An 18,074-nucleotide genomic window follows, 5' to 3' on the forward strand; every position below is an offset into this window, starting at 1 on the left:
ATAGAGACGAAGAGAAAAATTCATCCACGAATGTGCCCCCATACCCACCACCGAGCCACAATTAGAAGCAGGACACCCAACAGGAAGCTATCGCCGATCATGACGGGGCCCCCTAGGGGCGCGTCGTGAGTATACGCCCCACAAACGCCACCTCAAGAATTGTCAGTCCGTCGAGATCGGGTTCAGCGACGAAAGGGGGATTGACAATAAAAGGTTCCCGTCGCTCAAGACCTCGGGTACTACAGTTCTACGGGTGCAGGAGTATGCCTCCTCAAGCACCCGGGTGTCAAAATAGAAGAAGTCCAAAGGAATATCCAAAACAAGCAAAAGGTCGGCAGGAAATGACAAGCAGATAGGAGAAGAGGGGGGAGAAAAACGAAACAGAAGGAAAAGGTGCTCAGCACAATTGGAGAGGACGGCAGCAGGAGCACAAGGCTAGAAAAGGACAGAGGACTGTCCCAAGGAGCATCACACTCCAGCAGCCGCCCACTAAGCCTCTCTCATGGCATCAACGAGCTGAGCGGAGAGGGGGGTCGAAGACTTAAAACAATTGATGTTAATGGAAAAATTCTTGGAGATGGTGACTCCAGACACCAGGTTTAAGGTTCAAGAAGCAGGAATAAAAACACTGTTAGAAGCAGCGGACAAAGCAGATGTAATTAAGGAAGCTTACAGAAGTCTCCAGGAACAAAGAAAAAGGTGATGATGCAACCTAGTGGGCTGGATAGCAGAGTCCCAGTTTTCGTCTTTCCCCCATCGCTTGCTTTTTACGCTGCTGATCACAGTACTCACAAGCCAATTGTGACCTTGTACAACCCTTATGAGTTTTGTATCTCCTACTCGGTGCTGTGTAATAACCTATCATGTTTCAACGTGCATAGTCCAAAGGGCATTGGTCGTTCAAAATGTTCAATAGACATCATTAAGAACAAATCTTTCGTTAAACGAGACAAGTCAAAGGGATAAAATTTGCATCCAAATCTGTGAAGATGGAAAGAAAAAGGAATTGGAAAAGAAGGATGTCCCAGCTGTGTTACCGAGTGTTGTACCAGAGCCCTGTAGTGGGCCTGATGGTGACCACTTTCAGTCCGTCCATGCTCCCACACGCTCTGGTAGGGAGGGAGGGGGGGGGAAGAGCTACAGACAAATTTTCTCCCACTGCACCAACATCCGCTTGGAGCCGATCAAGGGAATGCTGGTCCAAGCCTGGTGTTAGTTGCTGCTGCTACCATTTGCCTTTGTGGGTTACTGGTGTCCACTGAGGGTGACCAGACTGAATCGAATTCCATCCTACATGCACCTGAACTCAAACATCAAAACTGTATTAGCGTATGTCCTAGGTCTCCTTGACATATGCTATCTTAAGAGCAGGATGATTTCTGCGGATGGAAATCCTGGGGAATAGAAGATTGCAGTGATACCGGGTCATTTTAAAATGATGCCGTACTAAATGCCTTTATGTATGAGTATATCTAAAGAAAGCGTCAGTGGATAGATCATGTGAATTATTACACACATTATTAGGCTAGGCCGGTACAACAAAGACCGAGACCGAATGATAAAGATAGTGTTTGCAAACGAGAACACAAAGGAGAGGATCCTATCAAGGAAGAGCTCCCTGAAAAACGTGGGAAAATTAAAAAATGTACTCCTCCAGCGATACATGACAAGGAAGGAGAGAGCCGTGGCGGCAGAAGCAAGGAAGAGGCGCAGGGCGAGAGGGGAAAACCAGGAAGTCACAGCTCCCAACACAACACCCCCAGAGGCGAGGGGGGAACCCACAACCAGCTACCCAGTAACACCAGAAGGGAGGACAACCCCGCCTCCCTCCTCTGCATAGAAAACCCCCCTACCCCAAACCCTCCCTGCCCCCACTCAAAAGTTCAGCCAAATCTCCCTCCCCCCACACCCAATCCCCACCCTTCTACCCCTCCCCTCCTCCCGAGTCCTCCCTCCCCCCCTTTCCTTCCCGTCCTCCCTCCCCTTTCACCCCATACCCTCCCTGTCCCTCCCCCTTCACTGGATCCCCCGCCCCTCATTCCAGTATCCTCTGAGATCCTGTTACCCACCTCACAGGTCCTCACACCCATGGAACAGCCTCCCCCACCAGCAGAACTCACCAAGGAGGCGATTTGAGAAGGGACAGAAGAAAGTGAGCCTCAAAGCGATGTACACTAACATAGATGGAATTACAAATAAAGCAAATGAGCTTGGAGAACTGGTACTAGAGGAAAACCCAGACATAATAGCCCTCACAGAAACAAAGATCACGAAAACAATAACAAATGCAGTGTTCCCACAGGACTATTATGTTATGCGGAAAGAGAGGGAAGGAAGAGGTGGGGGTGGTGTAGCTCTGCTGGTAAGAAAAGGCTGGGATTTTGAGGAGATGGATATTCAGGGCTGTGAAGGTTTCAGTGACTACATAGCAGGTACTGTAACAAATGGAGGGGAAAAAAATTATAGTCGCAGTCATATATAATCCACCACCAAATGACAGAAGACCTAGACAGGAATATGATAGAAACAACATGGCCACCATTAACATAATAGAAAGAGCAGCTTCTGTTGCTAGCAGGAATGGATCTGGACTACTAATTATGGGAGACTTCAACCATGGGAAGATAGATTGGAAGAACAGAGACCCGCATGGAGGACCAGAAACATGGAGAGCTAAGCTGCTGGACGTGGCAACAAGAAACTTTCTAAGCCAGCATACCAAAGAGCCAACAAGAATGAGAGGAGAAGATGAACCAGCAATGCTTGATTTGATATTTACCCTAAATGAATGGGATATAAGGGAAGTTAAGATGGAAGCGCCCTTGGGAATGAGTGACCACAGTGTATTGAACTTTGAGTACCTGGTAGAGCTAGGACTTATCTCCCCCCAAAAAGAACTAGGAATCAAAAGGCTGGCATACCGAAAGGGGAATTATGAACAGATGAGAAGTTTCCTAAGTGAAATACCTTGGGACACAGACCTCAGAGACAAGTCTGTACAGGGTATGATGGACTATGTTACCCAAAAGTGTCAGGAGGCAGTAAACAGGTTCATCCCGGCCCAAAGGGAAAAATCCGAGAAGCAACATAAGAATCCATGGTATAATAGGGCATGTATGGAAGCGAAGAAACTGAACAAAATGGCGTGGAGGAACTTCCGGAATAACAGAACACCAGAAAGCAGGGAGAGATACCAGAGAACCAGGAATGAGTACGTCAGGGTGAGAAGAGAAGCAGAGAAAAATTTTGAAAATGATATAGCAAACAAAGCCAAGACCGAACCAAAGCTACTCCACAGTCACATCAGAAGGAAAACAACAGTGAAAGAACAGGTATTGAAACTTAGAACAGGCGAGGACAGGTATACAGAGAATGACAGAGGTGTGTGAGGAACTCAACAAGAGGTTCCAGGAGGTCTTCACAATAGAACAGGGTGAGGTCACTGTGCTAGAAGAAAGGGAGGTAAACCAGGCGGCCTTGGAGGAGTTCGAAATTACGAGAGAGGAGGTCAAGAGACACCTGCTGGATCTGGATGTTAGAAAGGCGGTTGGTCCAGATGGGATCTCACCATGGGTACTGAAAGAGTGTGCAGAGGCACTTTGCTTGCCACTCTCCATAGTGTATAGTAAATCACTAGAGACGGGAGACCTACCAGAAATATGGAAGACGGCGAATGTGGTCCCAATATACAAAAAGGGCGACAGACAAGAGGCACTGAACTACAGGCCAGTGTCCTTGACTTGTATACCATGCAAGGTGATGGAGAAGATCGTGAGAAAAAACCTGGTAACACATCTGGAGAGAAGGGACTTCGTGACAAATCGCCAACATGGATTCAGGGAGGGTAAATCTTGCCTTACAGGCTTGATAGAATTCTACGATCAGGTGACACAGATTAAGCAAGAAAGAGAGGGCTGGGCGGACTGCATTTTCTTGGATTGTCGGAAAGCCTTTGACACAGTACCGCATAAGAGGCTGGTACATAAGCTGGAGAGACAGGCAGGTGTAGCTGGTAAGGTGCTCCAGTGGATAAGGGAGTATCTAAGCAATAGGAAGCAGAGAGTTACGGTGAGGGGTGAGACCTCCGATTGGCGTGAAGTCACCAGTGGAGTCCCACAGGGCTCTGTACTCGGTCCTATCTTGTTTCTGATATATGTAAATGATCTCCCGGAGGGTATCGATTCATTTCTCTCAATGTTTGCGGACGATGCTAAAATTATGAGAAGGATTAAAACAGAAGAGGACTGTTTGAGGCTTCAAGAAGACCTAGACAAGCTGAAGGAATGGTCGAACAAATGGTTGTTAGAGTTTAACCCAACCAAATGTAATGTAATGAAGATAGGTGTAGGGAGCAGGAGGCCAGATACAAGGTATCATCTGGGAGAGGAAATTCTTCAGGAGTCAGAGAAGGAAAAAGACTTGGGGGTTGATATCACGCCAGACCTGTCTCCTGCAGCACATATCAAGCGGATAACATCAGCGGCATATGCCAGGCTGGCCAACATACGAACGGCATTCAGAAACTTGTGTAAAGAATCATTCAGAACTTTGTATACCACATATGTCAGGCCAATCCTGGAGTATGCAGCCCCAGCATGGAGTCCATATCTAGTCAAGGATAAGACTAAACTGGAAAAGGTTCAAAGGTTTGCCACCAGACTAGTACCCGAGCTGAGAGGTATGTGTTGGATATTTCCAACATCGAATACAGCATTGTTGTATTCTCATTACTTATTACTAATCATATTAATATTGTAGTAAGTAAAATTAACAACTCGTAGAATTCTCCTGTACTAATAATTCATCTGTGCATTAGGCTAGAATTCTCACGTCATCTGACGCTAGTATTGCGTCAGATTTCTTTACAGTAAAACACATTATATACAATTTGTGTGAGAATTAAATACGATTCTCCATAATTAAAGCATTCTGTATGACAACTGATTGCAGACGAATTGTTTTCTAACTAAAAGCCGAATAGAGCGTTAGAATTATACCGTCTACCTCGCGATAGTGTTAACGTCATCAATGAATGCTATGGGGAGACATTAATTCCTCTCCCTTGTATCTTTACTATTCTTAAATAGTTAAATACTAATATTTCGTTCCTCTAAATAATAAACCCGTCCAGTCTTTAGAGTTTCAAGCGCAAATGCGAGAAATATTAATGTTCATGCCAATAATTTGTGTAATGAACGTCGACTCGGCGTGGGGGGAGGGACGCGACGCCATCCTCAGTCGGTGACGGTGTCGGGAAGCGGACACGTGCAAGGCCAGAAGGAGGCAAAACCACGCTTACCGTACTCACAAAAGACGCCATTGTCCAGTAAATAGGAAACGTGTGTCTATCTACAGATGAAAGCCGCCACTGTGAGGCGTGAACGACCTTGCAGATAATATCTTCAGCTAGTGCTGGTGTTAAATAAGGGACCCCTAGACTTGGTTCCTGACGACACGTGATCAGCCAGCTTGAAACACATCAATCCAGGATAGGTTCACCGGAGCCTGGGATGCGAAATTACGGCAATCTTAATACTTACACAGTGCCCACAGCTAAGTACCTTTTATTTGATGCATCATTTACAGGTTTAATAATAGCGGGGTGATTGCGCGTCACGCGGCACGACAACACCTAATAACAGGTGATTAGAATTCCATCTGTAGATATTAATAATCTTGAATATGAATTGAGTAGTTAAATCAATTGCTACTGGTAGTTATTTATTTTGCAGCTCGAGAGACGAATTCCTCATGCTGTCTTCTCCATGTTAACCGTGTCAGACGTCGGTGTACCAGACTTGGAGATTAAGAGGACTGCCAGGGTTATCTAAAGGAATCTATTACCAGCTAAGGCTTATTTCTTTTATTCATAACATTGCAATTTGATACATTCAGAATGTTTTCAACATAATGTGTGATTTACTGTAATTCATTATTATGCTCATATTCATGTTCTTTGTATGAATAATATTATATTCAACATTAATTATAGGATTAGATTATTATTAATAGAATTAGTGAACGAACCACACTGATTCCTGGACGTACTGACCTCCAGTAATAACCCCCCAATGTAGGTGTTTGAGGTTTGGTTTTAATAATACAGCCCATTAATTATTCTTATGATCATACTTTCTAGTCATATCCATAGTCACTGGTTTTCTCTAGAATTTTATCTAATGATCTGAAATTCTCAGTTTCCCTCTTTACTTTAAAAGCGGGTGGTCCTTCGTAATTTAATTTACTACTTTAATTATTAATTAATCAGAATCAAACCCAAATATCCCACATTATGGTCCTTCGAACCGGATAGGCATTAAATTTATAATTAAATTATTAACCATTAATAACTAATCCTTGTGTGATAGAAGCTAGACTAACTATTTAATTAATTGTGTCAACTAACAGTGTAACACAACAGTTTGCCTAGATCACACTAACAGCTACCTTATACATAGCTTTAGTGGGTTATAACTAATTACCCACAACATTTAGACCTACACTTCATACTGAAGTAGAATCTTTAGGTCACCAAGAGCAACAGCTCATAACCTTATATTAATCACTAACACCAATTAAGTGTTAACCATTTAGGCTATACCAATGTTTCAATATATGGCTGTCAGCAGACTGTCCATTATAGCCTGAATCCATGTTATAATTATTGATTCACTCAAGTCAGTGGATCATTAACATTTTGGGATCCAGTATACTAATATAAATTACTGATCTCATACTAGTTAATCATTACTAACCCTGATAACATTTTATTCCACAATTAGGAGTACATTCAGGAGTTAGATAATATTTACGGCAGTAGAATACTTGCCAAACACAATTAATTCTTTTGTGTTCATTTAATTTCTTATACACATAATTACACAAGTGTATATTATATAAAATACAAAAAACCCCAAAAATACAGCACAATTATTTGCACATTACTGCACCATAATATAATCTTTGCCAACCTTCAGTAGGTAGCAATTTAGGCTGTGATTGTGTTGAATTTGGCACAAGCACAGACTAAATATAGTTGTAGTTTCTCAAGTAGAAATTCTCACGACTAGGCTTGAGCTAGTTAGTGACACATATATTATTCTTTTGTGCTGACCCTATCAAGGGTGGGATTAACCATTTATTGTGTAATTATTTTATTGCATATTTCTATGTATGTCTTTGAGTGTTACTGTAAGTCTGCTACCCATCCGAGGCTGATTCAGAAGAGCTAAGCTGAGGAACACCTGTAGTGAGACCAAGGTACCACTCAAATCTTAATTGCTTATTATTAGGTAGGTAGCTAACCTCTAAATGAGGTAAATTACAACCAGCCTCAAGAAATATTAGGCTGTCAATAATTATACCTGCTCTGCATCAAGGAGCAGACACTATAGCTATACCACTAGCTACATAAGCCCTATCAGGCTGTCAATACTTATACCTGCTCTACATCAAGGAGCAGATTATAGCTATACCACTAGCTACATAAGCCCTATCAGGCTCAATTTACCGCAAGAATGAATCCTTTAGAAAGGAATGCAAGATTCTTGACAGCTCTTCAAGCTCCTTTAGGAAAACTGCTTGTGAAATGTCATTTCTGTGTCGAAACTGACCCAGGTGACGTCTACAGACTAGCAAGTTCCATAAGGATCGCCAGCCAAAAATATGACTACATCAAGACTGTAATCGAGACCCACAGGAATTTACTCCAAGCCGGTCATACTGTCTCAGACCACTTACGTCTAACAGAATCTGATCTCGATAACTATGAACATTCTGTTCAAACCAGTTTAGACCGATATAAGGAGGTGCTTGCGAAGCAAGATATTCCCGAGTGGGTGGATCAGATCATTAATAGACCTGTATCCAAGCTAACACTCAGCTCAGATGAAATACTTGAGCTAAATCAAGACGAGGAGAATCCTCTAATCAATGCTGATCACTATACAGGATCAACAACTGGAGATCAACCTTCATTTTCTAACCTTTCATCTAATACAGCTTCATGTGATGATTTGTTTACAGAGTCTGATCAAATTTCAGACCACACTTCTCAATGTTCCTTGGATTCTATAAGTTCGATACATAATGCTACTGAATTAACTAGCTTATCACCAGAACCCAGAGAAACAAGTGAAGCTGCAGATGAAACAAGTGAAGCTGGAATGATCAGTGAATCTGAACCAGAAAATGATAAAGCTAATGCTGCAGCAGCAGCCGAAGCTGTAATCAAAGCTGAGGCTAAACAAGAAGCCTTAAGCAACACAAGTAATGGTCACAATTACTCACAACAGCCTTCTAAAGTAAGTGCTGACAATGAGAAGACTATTATAAACCTTGTGCACCAATTATTAAATTTATCTTCACCAGAACAATCAGATGACTCTTTACAAGCTTTTAGTTTTCAGCTTGAGACTCTGATAAATTCTTTCAGTAAAGAGGTGGATCACCCAACTACTGAGTGGATGACTAAAATTATCATCCAAAGAAAATTGTCTGGTGACACACTTAATAAACTATATGTATGCCAGAATGGTAATACCCTGTCAATGCAGGATATATTTACAGGTTTGCGTAATATGAGCAATCATACAGCAGACCAAGCAATTAATGCTAAATCTGAATGCACCAAAACTGTACCTACATCAGTTTCCTTGCCTGAAACTCCTAAAGTGACACTGTCACTAGGTAACCAAGGTGCTAATACTCAATGTAACAACAATCAGTCAAATACTGATTCATCAGTGAGACCTAAGAGTCCCACAGGTGCTCCTAAGAGACCTAATCGTCCAAAGAGCACTGCTAATAACTCCACAGGTGCTCCTAAGAGACCTAATAGTCCAAAGAGCACTCCCAAGAGCCTGTTAATGGTTCCCCAGAGTACACCAAGTACTCACAAGAGAATAAATAACAAGCAAATGCAAGCAGCAAAACCATCACCACCTGCAAATACTGTTTTACCTAAACCGGTAACCCCTAAACGATCTGTAGGATGGGGAATATGCTTGTTTTGCAATCAAAAACATTCTCTGTACAAATGTACTAATTATCCTAATAGAGACACAAGAGTCAGACGACTCAAACATTTACACAAATGTACTAGGTGTCTCAAACCACATAATGTTAACAGCTGTGACACCCCACTGAACACCTGCAATAGGTGTAGAAGGGGCAAGCATCATGCTGCACTGTGCAAATTAGTTAGGACTAATTATGTCAATCCTAGAATAGGACGTAGAGAATCTACACCAGTACAATGCTGCAAGGTGCGAGATGTGTACAGCGTAACTTCCCAAGCATCTCAAGTGGATACTGCTTTGCCTACTGCCCAACTTCAAGTGAAGAACAGAGGAAACAAGATCACCATACGTGGATTATTTGATCAAGGTTCCCAGAGAACTTTCATTACTCAAAGGGCAGCAGAGGCACTTAATTTACAACCAATAGGACAGGTAAAATTAAACTTGTCAGGGTCCATGATAAATCGAGGAACCCATGAATACACAGTAGTTCAACCGCTTGTACGACTAGGTAGTCAAGCCAAGGCTGTCCAAGCCATTGTTGTAGATCAAATACCTTTAGACTTAAATATTAGGGGTCTGGGGTACACAGCCCACTTCCTGCAAGAACGTGAAATTAAATTGGCTGACAACAAATTAGTGTCTGACCGCCTTAATAATGTAGATGTACTAGTAGGAGCCGACTACTATTACCAGTTCATAACTGGACATGTTAAACGATTGGGAATGAATATGCTCCAATCTGCAGGAGGCTACTTACTTACTGGTAAAGTTCTGAATGTGAACAAGCCTAAGCCTGCCAATAATAAATTAGTCAGCAGTAAATCGATTCTCCAGCAGCAAGCTAAAAGGAGAAACACAGCTGAGTAATAAACTCAGATTGAATGTAGTGCAATTGATACTCGCTGAGATGTTTCATAGCTCTCAGTGAAAATCAATGGTCCGTACTCAAACAAGTACAAGTCACAGCGACCAACCCATTGAATTCACTGCAGAGCTAGAATTATTCTCGACAAGTAGTAATTGACCACACTCAGTCTTCCTAGTTAAATTGTAATGTTAGGCTAGAGAATCTAGTACTCCCTAGGAATTAATCATGTTAGGCTAGAGAATCTAGCACTTAATGCCACAGGCATTTCCTGAATTTAGTGATAACATTCACTAGGACCACTGGTCCACTATACTTGCGCTTAAAGGTTTGCCAAGAAAACCTTAATACCATGTTTTCTGCACTAAGAGTTAGCGATAAATACTTGCATTAATTGTTTGAGTTGTTTTTTCTTTCGTTTCTGCTTATTTAGTGTAGGAGCGCAACACGAACAAACTTGCAACTTACTAATATGTAAGTGAATTTCCAGATAACTAATATGTTTAATGCATTACCGTTAAACATTAGCATTGTTAATTAACATGCTTCATGAGCTTAACATAGCTCACCTTAGAATTAACGTAATAATATGAGTGCTCGTTCACCATGCGCACGAGCTTAATATTGCTCGCCATGATAACTGAATGACAAAACTCCACCTCGTTAATTCGAGTTCACTGAACTCACCCTGTTGACTGTTAACGAGCTCAATGTAGCTCACCCTGTCAGCACTGCTGACGAGCTCAATGTAGCTCACCCTGTCAACACTGTTGACGAGTTCAATGCAACTCACCCTGTTAGCACTGCTAACGAGCTCACTGTAGCTCACCCTGTCAGCACTGCTGACGAGCTCACTGCAGCTCACCCTGTCAACACTGTTGACGAGTTCACTGCAACTCACCCTGTTAGCACTGCTAACGAGCTCACTGTAGCTCACCCTGTCAACACTGTTGACGAGTTCACTGTAACTCACCCTGTTAGCACTAGCTAACGAGCTCACTGTAGCTCACCCTGTCAGCACTGCTGACGAGCTCACTGCAGCTCACCCTGTCAACACTGTTGACGAGTTCACTGTAACTCACCCTGTTAGCACTGCTAACGAGCTCACTGTAGCTCACCCTGTCAGCACTGCTGACGAGCTCACTGCAGCTCACCCTGTCAACACTGTTGACGAGTTCACTGCAACTCACCCTGTTAGCACTAGCTAACGAGCTCACTGTAGTTCACCCTGTCAGCACTGCTGACGAGCTCACTGCAGCTCACCCTGTCAACACTGTTGACGAGCTCACTGCAGCTCACCCTGTCAACACTGTTGACGAGTTCCCTGTAACTCACTCTGTCAGCACTGCTGACGAGCTCACTGTAGCTCACCATGTTCAAGAGTTTAATATAACTCGACCTGTTAATGAGCTCAATACTGCTCACCATGTTAATTTGTGTACATTTTTGCTCACGTTTAGCTTAGTCCCTTACTTAGGTAGGTTAGAAATTCAAACCATTTATTTAGGTAGGCTTAGGGACTTTAGTAGTGTCAACTGAGTACTAGCCTAATCTGTACTCACCATTAATTACAGTTGACTATACTTATAGAGACTGATTTAATAAACTCAATTTCATGTAAAGGTGATTTCGTATTAACCAGTTTACAGTGTCAAGCCTATGAGCTGCCATTTAATTAGCTCATAAGTCAGAATGACTAGGCTACTAATCTCACTGTCGACTCAGAATTTTCCTTGATTTTAATGAATAAACTTTTCAGTTCTCTACTTTTCTACTAATTTAGCTAGTTAGCAAATTATTTGTACCATCAGTCAGCATGACTACTGCACGGCAGTGCACATTTAATTCAATTTCCTCATTTGAATTTGAGGTGATCGTGATGCTGCGTGATGTTATTGTCTAGTAACTCAATAGTTACAAGTCACAGCGACCCTAGACAGTGACCTTACTGTAGTGTCATAGTCTCCTTGATCTTGAATGACTAATAATACTTTACTGTATAATCATACAATAGTGTTATCAGTTCTTAGGAACTTATTCTGAGTTTACCTACGATTCAGCAGCTACGTAATACACCATTACATGTCACTGCGACCCTAGTTGTTGAGTTTATTGTGAGCTTTAGAGCGTTCCTGATTACCGATAACTTAATCATTTAATGTTTCAATATTTCATGCATGTTTCCACTAAGGGAAACTGCAAGCCTATTACAACTCTGAACAAGAGTAATTTCTTTCACTTCCCACTGAGACAACCGTGATGAAACTACGATGTGATATCACGTAACGAAACCTTACACGTCACTATGACCCAGGATATCGCATCACCGTAGATTCTGTTAGTTTAAATTGGGAGAGTTAAATTCTATAAATATTGTGTAGGCTACAAACAACATGTTTCATTTGACATGTAAATAGCAAGACTCAAATTCTTGTAAGTCCTTGATAAATCCGGGACGTTCGTTATGTGTGTACTAACATACTAACCTACTAACATACTAATGTGTTAATCTTAATATCACTTCGGGATAGGTCAGTACAACACAGTACACTGCGACCCTGGGAATCCCCCCCCGGAGTTATGTTGGATATTTCCAACATCGAATACAGCATTGTTGTATTCTCATTACTTATTACTAATCATATTAATATTGTAGTAAGTAAAATTAACAACTCGTAGAATTCTCCTGTACTAATAATTCATCTGTGCATTAGGCTAGAATTCTCACGTCATCTGACGCTAGTATTGCGTCAGATTTCTTTACAGTAAAACACATTATATACAATTTGTGTGAGAATTAAATACGATTCTCCATAATTAAAGCATTCTGTATGACAACTGATTGCAGACGAATTGTTTTCTAACTAAAAGCCGAATAGAGCGTTAGAATTATACCGTCTACCTCGCGATAGTGTTAACGTCATCAATGAATGCTATGGGGAGACATTAATTCCTCTCCCTTGTATCTTTACTATTCTTAAATAGTTAAATACTAATATTTCGTTCCTCTAAATAATAAACCCGTCCAGTCTTTAGAGTTTCAAGCGCAAATGCGAGAAATATTAATGTTCATGCCAATAATTTGTGTAATGAACGTCGACTCGGCGTGGGGGGAGGGACGCGACGCCATCCTCAGTCGGTGACGGTGTCGGGAAGCGGACACGTGCAAGGCCAGAAGGAGGCAAAACCACGCTTACCGTACTCACAAAAGACGCCATTGTCCAGTAAATAGGACACGTGTGTCTATCTACAGATGAAAGCCGCCACTGTGAGGCGTGAACGAGCTACGAGGAGAGACTACGGGAATTAAACCTCACTTCGCTGGAAGACAGAAGAGTTAGGGGGGACATGATCACCACATTCAAGATTCTGAAGGGGATTGATAGGGTAGACAAAGACAGTCTATTTAACACAAGGGGAACACGCACAAGGGGACACAGGTGGAAACTGAGTGCCCAAATGAGCCACAGAGATATTAGAAAGAACTTTTTTAGTGTCAGAGTGGTTGACAAATGGAATGCATTAGGGGGTGATGTGGTGGAGGCTCACTCCATACACAGTTTCAAGTGTAGATATGACAGAGCCCGATAGGCTCAGGAATCTGTACACCTGTTGATTGACGGTTGAGAGGCGGGACCAAAGAGCCAGAGCTCAACCCCCGCAAACACAACTAGGTGAGTACAACTAGGTGAGTACACATCATAAGATGAGGTAAAATACACACAAAGGGATGAGTTACCTCATCCCTTGGTGTGTATTTTACCTCAATAAACTTATTATATTGAAATTTAAATAAGATCAATTAAAGATCAAGATGAGAATACAGGGAAGTGTGCAACCACTGTGGAGTCGGGCAACTTTGGGGAAGATTACTTCCTTTCAGTAAATATATTTAGAGTGCTGTTCTGTATTATCTTGCTTGACCAGATGTCACTTGTAGCAAGTATTGGTAAATTGTCCGAGTGACTGATTAATGTAACTGTGGGTGTTTACTTAACAATTGCTCAAATAATTCACGTTAATTGTATCCGATTGATGGTAGTCCGCGTGACGTTAACGCAATTGATTTAATGTCTGACATTGTTGTTAAAGTAATTTACTTGTGTTGTTGTATGTCTTAGTGGCATTGAGTAAAGTAACGTAAATTACTTGTGTGTGTGTTATTGTGGTGATTGTCTTGGTGACATTGTTGTGTACGCTGTTACAACCCTGGGTTCTTAGTTGGAAACCAGGTGTCAAATTGAGCTCTAAATAATTACCTTAATTGATAGGATTGGATCATGTGAGAAGGATATTTAATTAATAACATTTACATTCATGGAGCCTGAATTCCTAGGTGTGCCTTTGGTTCCGTCTTCCTTGCCAGACTTAAGATGAATCTTGTTTCTCACAGAGCATTCAGACTCTGAGATTGTTGATTATTAAATATAATATTTAACTAGTTATCAGCTATTCTTAGAACTGTTTAAGTAACTAATAATGAATGTCGGTGAAGACTTATAATGTTTATGGCTGTATGATCAGCTAGGCTCGCTTCCCGGCAGCATATTTATGAGAGCGGAGGGGGCTGTGTTCGGTCTCTGTGTCTGGCTGTTGTGTTCACTTCTACCCTCGTGGGCTCCGATCTCCCCCTCCTCCTCCCTTATCTTAGAGAATCAAGGTTGAATAAGGTAAGTATAATACCGAGAGTCCATGTTCTGGCAAATTTGTCTAGTTAATATTCTGGTGTAGTCTAAGCTAGTGCTTTTATCACTAAGATTACTCTAGGCTGTTTTAGTGAAACCACATGTGTTCAAGTGATACCAGGCTACCTAGAGCCATTACTAGTGTCCTTCCAAGTAGTCTTTACCCTAGTTGCAATTGTAAACCTTGCATCCTGTCTATGTGGACTAAGGCATTTAACGTGAGGTAGTGGTAAAGAAAATAATTGTATTAATGTATATGGGGGTTATTAGAGGGTTTAATAAACAAGTTAGTTTATATGTAGTATCAATTCATCCTGTTGAAGTCGTGTAGATGGTTAGCTACTAGACAGCAGACCTGTAATTTAGAACAGAATCATTAATAGGAACCTTAGTTCCTTGGGGGCCAGGCCTATCTATCCCACTATTTTTGATACATTATGACTATTGGCCTTTCTCAATACAACCACATACCCTCCATAATATACGCATTTCCATATGTTGACGTAGTGTGTCGGTGACGTGGATGATTTGAGAAGAGTGTACACGAAGTATTTTCAGGTTAGTTCATTGTTGTTGATGACCCGTCCAGTGGGTCGAGACTGTCTATACACCTGTCAGGTGGTGGATCAAGGAAACCTGCTGCAAAGTGGTGTTTGTCAGATTTGAAGTGACACTCTTGGTTTAATATAAAGTGTGGGGTTGTGTATTAGTAAGTTATTGAATAAATAGTGTTATTCTGTTTACACAGGCCTGTATGTCATTCCCTCATTTTGCAGTAATGCCCCCATTTATTACCTTACTAACAATTGTCCTGAAGAGGCACTTGAGCGGGTTCGGGCTCCAGCCCCTATTCCCGATCACCGAATATCAAATTCGATGTGAGGACCCGTCCTCTACCTGCTTTATCGCTGCAAGCTAGTTGCAGAGAGAACGATCAGTGAGAGAAGGACTTCTGGTGCATCGTGGAGGGGAAGACCACTTTTGTCTTTATCATTCTCCTATACTACAGGATCTTTGGCGGTTGTTCTCGCCTCTCCCCCCTTTCGGATTGCTCATTCGACGCATCTGGCCTCCCTGCATGGAGTCTGGGTGTGTGGTTACAGTCGACCCGAAAGGATATTCTCACATCTGGCATACCCATTTGGGGCTAAGGCACTTAACAGTATTGCGGTTGGTGGTGTTGTCGTTGATCCTCCTTTATGGACAACCCAACCCACAAGCACTCGGTAGAGTGCTTATACTTTACCAGGAGATCACCCTGGGCTCTTCTGGCTCTTGGAGAGGGGCTCAACGTCACACTTTCAGGGGATGTGGCTCCAATACTTAGCCTCGTTGTCACGTGCACACACCCACTCGAGCCGCTGTGACTCCCCACTCTCTCCTTATGTGATATGATCTCAATCCCCTTTGACTTGTTAGTTTTCTGTTCTACCCTGTCCACAGCTGTGGTTCTTGGTTCTCTCTCTCACCTTTTTTCCTACTTCCTGGGAAGCCTCACTAGGACAAGGGCAAACACCAGCAAATTTGAATACATTTACTGGACAAAGCACATACACAATACATACACATAAAATAATAGTAATAATGAATCCTACACTATACTATTTCAGTCAGGTTGCACTCCAAAACCATCAGAACTATCACCTACTTATCAAGTGGTATCCTATCTTCTGATTCACCACCTAATACTACCAACCTCGAGTAGGTCAAGTCTTATAACACAATGTTGCACTATCAGCAAGAGAATATACATATCTATAAACATGTACAAGGAAAACCAGCGTATGAATTCAATAACATAAATATTAGTATAAATGTTCCTTGATATACAACAATGATCAATCGATCACCCTATCAATCCTAGAACACACATGTATGTCTCTGCAGGTAATCCAGCCTACGACTGTAACTACTTCAGTATAAGTACTCCTTGGCACAAAAATGGCAAACACTCACTCACCTTTCACTGCGTCTTGCACGCTAATGACAACCAAACACTACCAACTCCCTACATGTAATCAACCAGACCTTCCCGTCCACATCTGGAAGTTCACTACCCTGACATCTTCAGGTTCTTCTGGATTTATCTACCAGGATCCTCCGCAGCTCTTCCAGGCTGCTACACCATGAAGTTTTCCTTGAGCAACAATGGTGCTTCACCACTGACATTACAGAAGCATGTGACACTCCTCTTCACTGCTTCTCCTCACAGCTCGAGGTTCTACTCTTCACTGTGGGCTACTCTTCCTCAGAGTACACTACTCCTTCAACAGTCTGAGTCTCTTCCACTCACTCACTCTACGGGCTCGAAGTCCACTCGGCAACTTCTTCCAAAGACAAACCTGCAACCCATTGACACGCCAATAAAAATGATTCCTTATAAACACACAGACGAAATAATCCACACTATGTTTGCATCCAACATCTATCTGCTCTCTACATACTGAGAGTGTGGACTCACCCGTTTGGGCTGGTCCATGCTCCGCCCGGCCAGGCGGTCCTCAAGGCAGCTACCCCGCCAGGAGCTGGGCTCCCTCAGTTATCTGCCAGCGCTCAGAGGAGACAGACGTCGCTCCGTCTTCCAGGACGTTCCTCCATCTCCACTCTTATTTTAGGCCTTCTGTCTTGCCAAAACATGTCTAACTTATCAATAAACATTCGCTACTGTCGCTGGGCATACGACCAACTACAAGTAATCACTATAAACTGGCTTAAACTCGTGCTCACCACAGATTGTCTAGTCTAGGGCGCTCTCCCTCTGACAGTCTGATCAGGGCGCTCCCATGGCCCACGATAATGTCTCTGGGTGGCTTAAACTCTCCTTGACGACCAGGACTTGCGACCACAACGTTCCCACCTCGATTCCACAGCTGGAACGTCTGCACACTTCCTTTCTCTTGAAGGTACATCCAACAGGGGATCCTCTCCAACGGGAGCTCAAATGGAGCGCAGCTTCCCCTCACGATGTCTGGTACTCAAGTGGGGTCAGAGCCCTCCTGATGCGAGCCTCTCACCTCCAGCAAATTATCCACATCTCATAACCAGTCATTTATCCATTTTCTTATTCACTGCCCACATTCTTAAACTCTGTAAAATTTACCCAATTATTTTTTACATATGGATCTTCATGTCTGTATATCTCCGACCTTCTAGTCAGGTCAGTCCTGACAATAATTCTCAAAGGAGAGACTCGTTTTTCGGCTACCTGGGATCATAACAGTAAATAAGCTACAGTCATCGTCAGGTGGAGGAAACTGTAATCTCATATTAGAAGCAACCTCCTGACCCAACTGTGTCGTCAGAGAGCACAGCGCGTCTATCTCAAGGTTATCTTGAGGTGATTTACGGGATTAGTGTCCCTGCGGCCCGGTACTCGACCAGGCCTCCTTTTTGTTACACATCTCCAGGAAGCAGTCCATAGCAGCTGTAACTCCCAGAAACCTATTTACTGCTAGGTGAACAGGTGCATCGGGATGAAAAATTTTGCCCATTTGTTTCCGC

General features: G+C 42.5%; 1 protein-coding gene and 1 pseudogene across 1 annotated transcript in view; one reads left to right on the plus strand and one right to left on the minus strand.

Moving 5' to 3' along the window:
* Positions 1-18,074, minus strand: part of LOC138349739 (uncharacterized) — a 1,021,949-nt gene that overhangs the window by 279,535 nt on the left and 724,340 nt on the right. The window lies entirely within an intron of this gene.
* Positions 703-1,376, plus strand: LOC123772846 (motile sperm domain-containing protein 1-like; annotated as a pseudogene).

This window comes from Procambarus clarkii, chromosome 12 (assembly GCF_040958095.1).
Source record: "Procambarus clarkii isolate CNS0578487 chromosome 12, FALCON_Pclarkii_2.0, whole genome shotgun sequence".
Classification (NCBI taxonomy): Eukaryota; Metazoa; Arthropoda; class Malacostraca; order Decapoda; family Cambaridae; genus Procambarus; species Procambarus clarkii.